The following is a 14,003-nucleotide window of genomic DNA, read 5'->3' on the forward strand; positions in this document are numbered from 1 at the left end:
GGTGATCAGAAAAGGAACTCAAATTTTAGAACAGTATCAAAGTACAGTCATCATGAAATACACCAATATATCCTTAACATAACTTTTGAAGGAGTGCAAAATCATCATAATCTTCTTACATTTGATTCTATGTTTTGCTGCAACAGGAATGTATAAACCCAGGTAATCCACCATGCCTAAACTTTGGTTTTCCAAGATGGATACTCCTAATTCATTTCACTGATGATTCCTCATGTTCACTAATCAACAATATGTACTTTTTACCTAAATGGTTCTACAAAGGAGCTAGATTCTTCCCGCACTCTATTTCCTCAAACATTTCATCCCCCATCCTGAAATGTCTTCTGATCCTTTCTCTGTCCACCAAAATCCAATTTGCTTGAGAAATCCAGCTCACTGTGTCTATAGAGTCTTACTGGACTACTTCCAATATCAGCTTCTCAAACACTGATTCATGATAAAATTTTCACAACACAGGACAAATGAGAAAAACATCTTTTATGATGGGGCGTATGAATATAAAACCTGAATAGTCAGGTTCTGATTTTCATTATTCTTTGTTATATTTGAATATCCATAGTATGGTTATATATCAGGTTTTTAGGGACAAAACTAATTGCAAATATCTGCTATCCCCATAAGTCATTAAAATAGCCTGAAAATTCCATTATTGAGCACTTACACTACCTTTCTCAGACAGCTTCTACCACCCAATAGCAAATCAAAAATTATTTATTGGTATGTGGGCCCTGATTTTGATTTTGTAACATATGGTCATACATTTATATCTTATTATACAGTACTTAAAAATAGATAGAACTTGCATAATGTGAATAGACTATCTTACATTTTTGCCAACTGTTTCAGGATCTTTTGTATTGTCTCCTCTATATATTAAAAGGTATTATTTGGGATTCATACCTAGAGTTTATCTGGTGTAGAAAAGACGTATAGTACTCACTTGCTGATTAGCTGCAATAATGGCTCATCTAAGGGAATAGAAAAACAAAGTGACATTTCTATTAGAGGACAGCTTCTTAAGGACAATGATTTGATGAATAGAGAGTTAATAACACGAGCCATTCTGAAAATATCCAACTCAAGTAACATAATAGAAGAAGACGAAAACATCCATTTCTGATTCAAATATCGCCTGAAGATTTATGAATTATTGATGATCTCTATAAATGCTGAAAACAGTGCTTATTCGTGCAGACTTAGAGCTTTCTCCTCTCTGCACTAAGAAGTGACCACTTCGGTTTCCCCAAGCCTTACACCAAATTGATAATACAGTATGCTTGTGGCAAGAAAAATGATTCTCCTGCTTTCAGAGCTACAACAGAAATCTTTCTTTTCCATTGCAGAAACAATAAAAACATAGCCTAGAAAACTGCCATAGAGGTGAAAGAGCAAGACCTTTGTTTATGAGGGAAAAAGTCCATGGGTGTAATTCCTTGCCTTGCCTTGGGCCAAACACATTTAGGTGTTGAAAAAGGAGGAATCCTCTCTTTCTTCTTACATAAAATGTAAACTTTGTACATGAGCCTTATTTTAATCTCCCTTTCAGTTAGAGCTGCCAGTACACAATTCGACTGTTTTCATTCAACTGCCTCTCATTATTGGTATCTTTTTAAAAGCAAAACTAGTTTGTGCGTAATGATAAGGTCCAAACCAACATTCATTTTCTATAAAATTATATCAAGTCACTTACATTTTCCTCTACACAATTAGTATATTTATCTTAATAATGATTCCCCAAATGTCCTAGAAATCCTTGGCTTTATTTCAAAATAAGTATGTTGGTTTGACCTAAGGCTAGTATGAGAAAGATACTTCTGTGGGAAATATTTTAGGGAACAACTTAGAAAGTTTTGTATCAGGGATGATCTGTAATGACTTTCATTCTTTAAGATCTATAGAAGTGCTTGTCATTTATTTACATTAAGAAAATGATTACTTGAATACAGCAAAGCTGAAATCTTGTTCATTAAGTTCATGTTTCATATAAATATCAAAATTTATACTCTTCCCTTGTGGAGTTTAATAAGAGCTTTATGATTAATACAACAAGGATAGAAGTTAACTTGTAAACAATATTAATCAATTAAATTGAGCCAACTTGTTATGAACATTTTAATGACCTCTTTCTTTCCTGTTGGAGGAAGAAAACACTTTGTGAAGTTCTGTACTAAGATAAACAATTTGCTCCATGTGAAGTATAATTGACCCCTGAACAACACAAGGTTTAGGGGTCCCAATTCCCTTGCAAAAATAGTCCTATAACTTGACCCTTTGATCCTCAGTTCAGCATCCACAGATTCAACCAACCACATTGTGTAGTACTATAGTTCCGACTTATTGAAAAAAAAAAAAGCAACACTACATGTAAGTGGACCTGCACAGTTCAAACCCATGTTGTTCAAGGGCCAATTGTATACAGACGAGTCATATGAAACAGTTAGCCCCAGCCAATCCAGATGAAGCATATAGCTTTTAAACTTGGAATGCACGATCCAAAGAGTTTAACTGTTTATATTTTACACTAATCTTACCTGATTGATTTTTTAAATGATGATTCCTATACACTAAAAAGAAAGTGTCTCCTTTGAAATTAAGAAACTATGGGATGAGCTAAGAGAGTAACATAGACATATATACACACTGTCATGTGTAAAATAGCTAGCAGGAAGCTGTTGTATAGCACAGGGAGCTCAGCTCCGTGCTCTGTGATGACCTAGAGGGGCAGACTGGGGTGTGTGGGAAGGAGACTAAACAGGGAGGGAATATATGCATACATACAGCTGAGTCACTGGGTTGTATGGCAGAAACTAACAACATTGGAAAGCAATTATATTCCAATTAAAAAAAAATCAAATCATGAATAGTTAGGTTGTCTCAAATTTAACCAGGAAGCAAGTAATGATGAAATGTAAGGTTTTGCCTCTACTGGCCTCAACCATTTATCTAATGGTAAGGAAGTAAAAGTGGTGAGCTTCAAGATGTTGTCCCAAGACTCACAGGAGATAAATTTCTTCAGGAAGCAAAAGAAGAAAATTTCAAGTTTTTTTCTCAAAAGAATTGAAGAGTAAATAGAGAATATAATAGAGTTCAACTCTCTCAAAAATCAAACACCTATTTACTTAATACCTATAATATGCGCATAATATCTAAAATAAATCTAAGCAAAATAATTAGCTGGAAGACGGAAAAACTTCTTATTAGTACTTTGGACCCTTTTATTTTCACCCTAAAATTGAGGAGGTTGAGTTTTGATTAGATTTTCCCCAAAGAGATAATAATTGGAGTAAGGTATTTCAAAGGATTGAATAGGAGGTAACATGGAAGCCAGGAACCTCATTTCCCCCTTTCTTTTGCCTTCTGTAACTTATGGGGACTTACAGGACTTTAGAATTTACCCAAAGGTTCTCATTGCCCCCAACTAATTAACAATTAACAGTGAAATAAAGATATAAATATATTGTGAAATAAATATATAGTCAATATATTTTTTACTAGTGTGAGATTGATAATCTTATTGATACGAACATTTTCCAGCTACCTGAGTCATAAAATATTTATGTTTTTGAATTGGATTTGAGTAATTCTGCAATAAACAAATGTATTACTAATATAACAGAGTACATAACTGTATTTTAAAATATTGGAATTGAATTGGAATCCTCTTGTAAAGCTTTAAAGGTATGGAAGTAGGCTTATAAAGAAATCTCCAACAAATGATACACAAACATAATGAAAATCAACAATGAACTTAAATTAAAAATGTATCTTTGAAGGAAAAAAAACAGCATTTTATGACCATCTTTTTATTGCTTGCCCTATATAGCAGACCATGTTTCATTTTATCATCAGACACATGCAAAGTATTTCTATGCATTCTTTTGGGATGCAAGGGACATCTCCTAAAGACTCCTACTAAAAACAAGTTCAGGCAAAAACATATTCCAATATATTCTTTGTGCTACTTTTCCACAAAGTCACTGACTATTTTTCAGAACACTTCAGGAACAGGAATTCAAACAAAAGCTGTGGGATGCCAAGAAAGATCATGAGTCGTTCATACAATTGATAGGTAGGTTTGTTACATTCAAAAAATTAAATAAATGTAGTGATATACAAAATTCCCAACCATTTGTCTTATTTCATAACTGCAAAGAGTTAAAAGTAGCCAAATTTATGAACTCTATTTTTTGATTTGTCTGATTCTTAGAACCCAGATTTGTACGTGCAGATTAAGTAATTCCATGATGTAACTTATGAGATTGTATTCAAAGTTGATCAAAAAATTTTATTTTTCCTATATACCTGAGTAGATAGTATCTTTAATAAAGATATATATGTATCAAATATTTTTATGTATGCTTTTACCTGTATCAAATATTGACAATAAAAATAATTTTAAGAATAAATAAATCATATTCCTTTTCCACTACCTTCTCATAGGAAAATGTTGTAGATACTTTGTATTCTCAGAAAAGGACCTCAAGATAACTATTAGAGTAAAATAAAGGCAATGGAATTTAGTACGTTTCAAATTATAAAAACCTCAAAGCGGTTGCTCATGGACCCTAGCACCAGGCCCAGCACTCACGGACTCCTCCAGTTGGCCTGCCCAAAGTCTCAGGCTGGGTTAACTGATGAAGAAATTTACCTTCCAAACTCAGGGTTAAGATTAAAAGAGATGAGTACTTTCTCAAATGCACAAATGACAATGCAAGCTACAAGGATCATGAAAAGGGAGAGAAACGTGTCACCACCAAAGAAACAAAATAAAGCTCTAGGAACTGAACTTACAGGAAAAAAGAACTAATTACATGATAAAAATTCAACTAGTCATCTTAATGAAGCTTAGTGAACACACACACACACACAAAAACAAACAGTAAATGAAACCATAGAATCAATACCTTAAAAAATGAGTAGTTCAAAACGTAGCAGCCATATAAACAAGAAACAAAGATTCTGAATCTGAAGAATACAGAGACGGCATTGAAATATTCAATAGAGATCATTAGAGCCAAGTCTATCAGCCAGAAGAAAGAAATAGCAAACTCAAAGACAAGTTATTTTAAATTGTCTAGTCAGGGAGACATAAAGAAAAAGAGAGAAAAATAATAAAGCCCACAGAACCTATAGAATACCATCAAAGAGAATCACATCATGGGAGTTCTAGAAGGAAAAAAAAAAAAATAGACAAAGGGATAAGAAGCTTATTTAAAGAAAAAAATGGCTAAAAATTTCCCAAATGTAATGAGGAAACAATAGACATCCAGATACATGAAACCCCCAAATTTCCCAAAATACTGGATCTAGAGTTCTACACCAAAACAAAATATAATTAAATTGTCAAAATTTATTTACCAACTAATCCATGTGATACACACCACATGAACAGAATGAAGAATAAAAATCACTTGCCATATCAATAAATGTAGAAAACTCAACTAACGAAATTCAACACCCTTTCATGATAAAAAATCTCAATTATGTATAGAAGGATCTTACTTCAACACAATAAAGTCTATATATGAAAACCCCACAGTTGTTGTAATATCCAGTAGTCAAAAACAAAGGTTTTCCTCTATGATCTGCAACAGGCAAAATGCCCATTCTTGCCATTTCTTTCGACATAATATTGGAAGCCCTATCTAGAGCAATTAGGCAAGAAAAAGCAATAAGCACTCAAATCAGAAAGGACGAAGTGAACTTATATCTGTTTTAAGATGAAATAATTTTACATGTAGAAAAAGTCAAATACTCCAACAAAAAACTACTAGAACTAATAAATATTCAGAAAAGTTGCAGGATATAAAATCAGCACACAAAAATAAGCTATATTTTTATACACTAACAATGAGCTATCCAAAAAGAAAATTATGTAAAAAATTCCATTTAAAATAGGATCAAAAGATAGACTACTTGGGCATAAATAAGGAGGTAAAAGATTTGTACATTGAAAACTGTAAAACACATATAAAATAAACAGACATGCCATGTTTGTGGGTTAGGAGAAACATTGTTAAAATGTTGATACTACACAAAGAAATCTACAGATTCAATACAATCTCTATTAGGATCCCATGGCACATTTTTAGAGAAACAGATAAAAGAATCCTAAAATTTACATGGAACCACAAATAGCATGAAGAGCCAAAGTAACTTTGAGAAGAAGAACACAGTTGGAGGCATCATTTTTCCCCACTTCAAACTATAGTAACAAGTTAAAGTAATCAAAACAGTACGGCACTGGCATTTACAGAAAGACATAGACTGATGCAACAGATAAGAGCCCAGAAACAACCCCATGCATATATGATCAACTGAATTCAGAGAAGGGTATCAAGAACACACAATGGGCAAAGTATAGCTTCTCCAATAAATGGTGTTGAAATAATTGGATATCTACATCCAAAAAATTAAACCAAACCCTTACATTATAGCATACATAAAAATCAATTCAAAATGGATTGAAGACTTAAATGTATGATCTGAAACTGTAAGACACTTAAAAGAAAATATAGAATAAAAGTCTCTTGACAATGATCTAGGCAATGGTTTCTTAGATAGGACAACAAAACCACAGATCCTCTTCTCACCTCTCTGTTATGACTCCACAGAAGATACATAAAACAACTTACAGTTTGTAGGGAAAAAAATCAAACAGATCACTAGTAATTATAAGCTTTTATTCAGAATGCCACAGATTATCTTTTGGGGGAAAAAAAACGTAGAATTTTTACAGCTTTTTAGCAATGGAGTCATCTGAAGTTCAGCTAGTTTCAGGAATAGTGGGTCATAATTTGTTTTAAAGAGGGAGAAATTGTTCCTGTACTTTAACAGTCATGGTTTTGGCAGTTTAATTTATCAAGAAACAATTAGTAAGTTCAAGTTCAATAGGGGATTGAAAGAAACAGCTGCAGGTAACAAGGGCTTGCAAGGGACTCAGTGGAAAATTTTTAAGCCTCTCAGGTTCTTTTTTAATTTAGATATTACAACTCTGCTATGTACCAATATTCCTTGTTTTCATTAGATTTGTTTTCAGTTATTTGTATTTATAATTGTTTATTATGATAATAGAACTACAATTTAGGCAGAAATTTTTATTTCTTATTGGATGTTATTTTACAATATGTTGTAATTAAGTTAATCAAGTAATAATCTTATTCTCAACACATTTTTAAAGTTCCTTGACACTGTCATTTTTTTTTCTAAAACTAAATTCTTATAAAAATTTGAAGCACCTTATATATGTACTGCTGCTGCTGCTGCTAAGTCGCTTCAGTCATGTCCAACTCTGCAACCCCATAAACGGAAGCCCATCAGGCTCCGAGGTCCCTGGGATTCTCCAGGCAAGAACACTGGAGTGGGTTGCCATTTCCTTCTCCAATGCATGAAAGTGAAAAGTGAAAGGGAAGTCACTCAGTCATGTTCGACTCTTAGCAACCCCATGGACTGCAGCCTACCAGGCTCTGCCATCCATGGGATTTTCCAGGCAAGAGTACTGGAGTGGGGTGCCATTGCCTTCTCTGTATATATGTACTAAGCACTGGAAAATTATGATAGGAGTTAGTTACCTGGTTTTAAAAAAATTTAAAGTAAAGTGTGTAAAAGCTGGATTGTAAGGGCCCAATTAAAATGCAGGTAGTGAGGAAGTAGGGGCAGTTAAGTGAAGACATTTACACTAGAGCATCTGATGAAGAAGGGAAAGGGTAAGGTAGAGCAGCAACTTAAGAGATCAGATGGGAACATCTTATTTATATATTTACTTACTTCCAGCCTTATTGAGACATACCTGACATACAGCACTGTATAAGTTACTGTATATTGTTATAGGTACACAGCATAACAATCTGATTTACAGATGTCATGTAGTTATTGTCACAGTGAATTGGTGAATAGCCATCATCTCATACAAGTAAAAATTAAAGGAACTGAAAAGTAAGTAATATTTTTTTCTTGTGATGAGAACTCTTAAGAGCTTCCCTGGTAGCTCAGTAGTATAGAATTTGCTTGCAATGTAGGAAAAGCGAGTTTAATTCCTAGAGCAGGAAAATCCTCTGGAAAAGGAAATAGCAACCCACTCCAGTATTCTTGCCTGGGAAATCCCACAGCAGAGGAGCCTGGAGGGTTGTAGTCCATGGAGTCACAAGATTTGCATGAGACTTAGTGACTAAACCACCACCAGAACTCAGGATTTACCCTCTTGATGTTCATAGGTAACATACAGCTGTGCTAATTATACTTATCATGTTACACATTATATCCCTAGTACCTATTTATCTTACAACTGGAAGTTTGTACCTTTTGACTGTCTTCATTCAATCACCCAATTTCTCCTCCCTTGATAGCCCCTCCACCCCATCCCTGCTTCGAAGGTAACACAGGCCTGATCTATTTTTCCAGGAGTTTGTTTCTGAAGTATAGTTGACCTACAATACTACATTAGTTCCTACTAGACAACATGGTGATTTGATATTTCTATACATTTCAAATTGATCGCCACAGTAAGTCAAGATATGTCACCGTTAGGGAGTATCTTTTATAACATGTGGAATCTATTCATGTTATTCAACAAAAGGAAAAAAAGAGTAAGTTTAGAATATTTGATGGAGTGAAGTCTCAGCAGATACAGGAAGTAATGAGACCGAGAACACAGACTAAAGATGCTGCAATCATGCTAGGTAAGTTTCATCTCCTCAGGGAAGCTGTGAATAAAATCATTTGCTAAGAAAGAGGTGGGGAAGGGGAATGAATCTTTGGGAAACTGAGGGAATGGAGATTAGCAACAGATGTCCTTGAACGTCCTTTCAGGAGTCTCACTAGCTCAAGCTGCATGTAGATTGCCAGCTCCTGTTAAACAGAGAGCTGACTAAAGGAGACAGTAGGAACCTTTTCATAGTCTAGGAAACTAGTGTTCCAAGCAAATTATAACAATAGAACTCTAGGGAAATGGCAACTCACTGCAGTATTCTTTCCTGGAGAATCCCAAGGACAGATGAGTCCAATAGGGCCACAAAGAGTTGGACATGGCTGAAGCAACTTAGTACACACACACACACAGTCATGAAAACCTCAAACTTCTGTAACTGTTCTCAAATAGACATTGTAATAGATGATTATATTCATTTCAGTTGATTCTCATGTTTTAAAACCTATGCAGAATCTGCAAGATCCTAAGAGATGTGGGTACCCACTAAAGACACACACACACACACAATGATTTTTACTATGTCTTGGCTTTAGTTGCATAAGTTTAAATGGCACCACCTGGTGAGTTATAGCTGTAGTATATGTATATCTGTTCAGAACAATATAATAAGTAATATTTTAAAAGCTGAGTCAATTATAGTATTTATGAGTCTTGTGAGATATTTATGAGATATTGGAATAAATAGTACCTTACTAAAATTAAGAATAGCAGCATATTCAGATTTAAACATACTACCAACAGAATGCAGACATATGATTCAAAGTAATCACAGGTAATTTTGGAAGAGATCACAAAAAAATGTTTAGAAAGTAACTATGATAAAAGATTAGAACATAAATACAGTGAAGAAAACGGGTTTCAGAGGAGTCAGAGTAAATATGAAATTAATACTGTACCTCTTATAAGGTCTGAGACACAGAGTTCTTCTTGACACACTGGAAAGTGATGAAGAGTACATAACTCCCACTGTAGTGTCAGCCTAACTCATTATGATTCTTTAATTCAACTCCTAAAAACAGGAAAAGGAAGCAACTAGGGAATCCTGTTTATGTTCTAAAACCTTAGCTCTGTGTTCAAGTTTCGTTAAACTCTAATTGTGTATTTGACCCAAACTTCACTGAGTTTCTCTCTCCTAAGATTACAAATGTGAAAACTAAGTTCATGTGAATTAGCAGATGTAAACCAACTGACTTCCACAAACAATAGAAACCAAGAACTTACAACAGATATTCATAAATAAACTACAGGATTTCTAAAGGTCAGCCAGTGAACTGTAATTCTTTTCAAAGCTTGAGATCTTTCCTACCTTCAGGTTCATAAAAAAATCTCTATCCTATACTTTCTTATCATAAATTTCTTCTATTTTTAATCTTTTTGAAGTTGATCTCTCATAATTGTCATCAAAAATTCTGAACAATGTAGAAAGAGTTGAAAATCTAGAATAGTAGAACACTTTATCCAATTATAGATATACTTTTCTGATATGCATCTTGGGTTTCATTCCTGACTCACCACTTACTAGCTATGTGTCCTTTAAAAAAAAATTGGTAAATTAAAAAAAATGAAATCATTTTAAGCATCTTTTCTGATCACAATGCAGTAAGATTAGATGCCAACTACAGGCAAAGAAATATTAAAAATACAAACATGTGGAAGCTAAACAACATGCTTCTGAATAAGCAACAAATCACAGAAGAAATAAAAAAAGAAATCAAAATATGCATAGAAACAAATAAAAATGAAAACACAACAACCCAAAACCTATGGGATTCAGTAAAAGCAGTGCTAAGGGGAAGGTTCATAGCAATACAAGCTTACCTCAAGAAACAGGAGAAAAATCAAATAAATAACATAGCTTTACACCTAAAGCAACTAGAAAAAGAAGAAATGAAGAACCCCAGGGTTAGTAGAAGGAAAGAAATTATAAAAGATTAGGACAAAAATAAATGAAAAAGGAACAAAGGAGACTATAGCAAAAATCAACAAAACTAAAAGCTGGTTCTTTGAGATAAATAAAATAGACAAACCATTAGCCAGACTCATCAAGAAAAACATGGAGAAGAATCAAATAAAAAAAATTTAGAAATGAAAATGGAGAAGTCACAACAGACAACACACAAATACAAAGGATCATAAAAGACTACTATCAGCAACTATATGCCAATTAAATGGACAATGTGGAAGAAATGGACAAATTCTTAGAAAGGCATAACCTTCCAAAACTGAACCAGGAAGAAATAGAAAACCTTAACACACTCATCACAATCATGGAAATCAAAACTGTAATCAAAAATCTTCCAACAAACAAAAGTCCAGGAACAGATGGCTTCACACATGAATTCTACCAAAAATTTAGAGAAGAGCTAACACCTATCCTACTCAACTCTTCCAGAAAATTGCAGAGGAAGGTAAACTTCCAAATGCATTCAATGAGGCCACCATCACCCTAATATAAAAACCAAAGATGCCACAAAAAAAGAAAAGTACAGGCCAATATCACTGATGAACATAGATGCAAAAATCCTTAACAAAATTCTAGCAGACAGAATGCAGCAATATGTTAAAACGATCATATATCATGACCAAGTGGGCTTTATCCCAGGGATGCAAGGATTCTTCAATATTTGCAAATCAATCAATGTGATACACCACATTAACAAATTGGAAGATAAAAAGGATATGATTATCTCAATAGATGCAGAGAAAGACTTTGACAAAATTCAACATCAATTTATGATAAAAACCCTCCAGAAAGCAGGCATAGAAGAAACATACCCCAACATAATAAAAGCCATATATAACCAACCCACAGCAAACATTATCCTCAATGGTGAAAAACTGAAAGCATTTTCCCCAAGTCAGGAACAAAAAAAGAGTGCCCACTCACACCACTACTATTCAACATAGTTTTGGAAGTTTTAGCCACAGCAATCAGAGAAGAAGAAGAAATAAAAGGAATACAGATTGGAAAAGAAGTAAAACTCTCACTGTTTGTAGATGACATGATCCTCTACATAGAAAACCCTAAAGACTCCACCAGAAAATTACTATAGCTAATCAATGAATAAAGTTGCAGGATATAAAATTAACACACAAAAATCCCTTGCATTCCTATACACTAACAATGAACAATGAGAAAACAGAAAGAGAAATTAAGGAAACAATTCCATCCACCATTGCAATGAAAAAAATGTAATACTTAGGAATGCTGCTGCTCTGCTCATCACTTCAGTGGTGTCCGACTCTGTGCAACCCCATAGATGGAAGCCTACCAGGCTCCCCCGTCCCTGGGATTCTCCAGGCAAGAACACTGGAGTGGGTTGCCATTTCCTTCTCCAAAGCATGAAAGTGAAAAGTGAAAGTGAAGTCGTTCAGTCGTGTCTGACTCTTAGCGACCCCATGGACTGCAGCCTACCAGACTCCTCCTAAATCTACCTAAAGAAACAAAGACCTATATATAGAAAACTATAAAACACTGATGAAAGAAATCAAAGATGACACAAATAGATGGAGAAAGAAGAATCATGGATCTTCTTCATGGATCAGAAGAATCAATATAGTGAAAATGAGTATACTATCCAAAGCAATCTATAAATTCAATGCTGCTGCTGCTGCTGCTAAGTTGCTTCAGTCGTGTCCAACTCTGTGCGACCCCATAGACAGCAGCCCACCAGGCTGCCCCATCCCTGGGATTCTCCAGGCAAGAACAATAGAATGGGTTGCCATTTCCTTCTCCAATGCATGAAAGTGAAAAGCAAAAGTGAAGTCATTCAGTTGTGTCCGACTCTTCACAACCCCATGGACTGCAGCCCACCAGGCTCCTCTGTCCATGGGATTTTCCAGGCAAGAGTACTGGAGTAGGTTGCCACTAAATTCAATGGAATGCCTATCAAATTACCAACGTTATTTTTCACAGAACTAGAACAAATAATTTCACCATTTGTATAGAAATACAAAAAACCTCGAATAGCCAAAGCAATCTTGAGAAAGAAGAATGGAACTGGAGGAATCAACCTGCCTGACTTCAGACTATACTACAAAGCTGCAGTCATCAAGACAGTATGGTACTGGCACAAAGACAGAAATATAGATCAATGGAACAAGATAGAAAGCCCAGAGATAAATTCATGTACCTATGGACACCTTATCTTTGACAAAGGTGACAAGAATATACAATGGAGAAAAGACAATCCTTTAACAAGGGTGCTGGGAAAACTGGTTAACCACTTGTAAAAGAATGAAACTAGATCACTTTCTAACCCCATACACAAAAATAAACTCAAAATGGATTAAATATCTAAATATAAGACCAGAAACCATAAAACTTCTAGAGGAAAACACAGGCAAATCACACTCTGATATAAATCACAGCAGGATCCTCTATGACCCACCTCCTAGAGTAATGGAAATAAAAGCAAAAATAAACAAATGGGACCTAATTAAATTTAAAAGCTTTTGCACAACAAAGGAAATTATAAGCAAAGTGAAAGACATTCTTCAGAATGGGAGAAAATAATAGCAAACGAAGCAACTGACAAAGAATTAATCTCAAAAATATACAGGCAGCTCCTATAGCTCAATACCAGAAAAGTAAAAGACCCAATAAAAAAATGGGCCAAAGAATTAAACAGATGTTTCTCCAAAGAAGATATACAAATGGCTAACAAACACATGAAAAGACACTCAACATCACTCATTATTAGAGAACTGCAAATCAAAACCACAATGAGGTACCATCTCACACCAGTCAGAATGGCTGCCATCAAAAAGTCTACAAACAATAAATGCTCGAGAGGGAACTCTCTTACACTGTTCATGGGAATGCAAACTAGTACAGCTGCTATGGAGAACAGTGTGGAGATTCCTTAAAAAACTGGAAATAGAACTGCCATACAACCCAGCAATCCTACTTGCTGGGCATACACACCAAGGAAACCAGAATTGAAAGAGACATGTGTACCCCAATGTTCATCACAGCACTGTTTACAATAGCCAGGACATGGAAGCAACCTAGATGTCCATCAGCAGATGAATGGATAAGAAAGCTGTGGTACATATACACAATGGAATGTTACTCAGCTATTAAAAAGAATGCATTTGAATCAGTTCTAATGAGGTGGATGAAACTGGAGCCTATTATACAGAGTGAAGTAAGTCAGAAAGAAAAACACCAATACAGTATACTAATGCATATATATGAAATTTAGAAAGATGGTAACAATGACCCCATATGCAAGACAGCAAGAGACACAGAGATAAAGAACAGACTTTTGGA

This window comes from Bubalus bubalis, chromosome 4, assembly GCF_019923935.1.
Source record: "Bubalus bubalis isolate 160015118507 breed Murrah chromosome 4, NDDB_SH_1, whole genome shotgun sequence".
Taxonomy (NCBI): domain Eukaryota; kingdom Metazoa; phylum Chordata; class Mammalia; order Artiodactyla; family Bovidae; genus Bubalus; species Bubalus bubalis.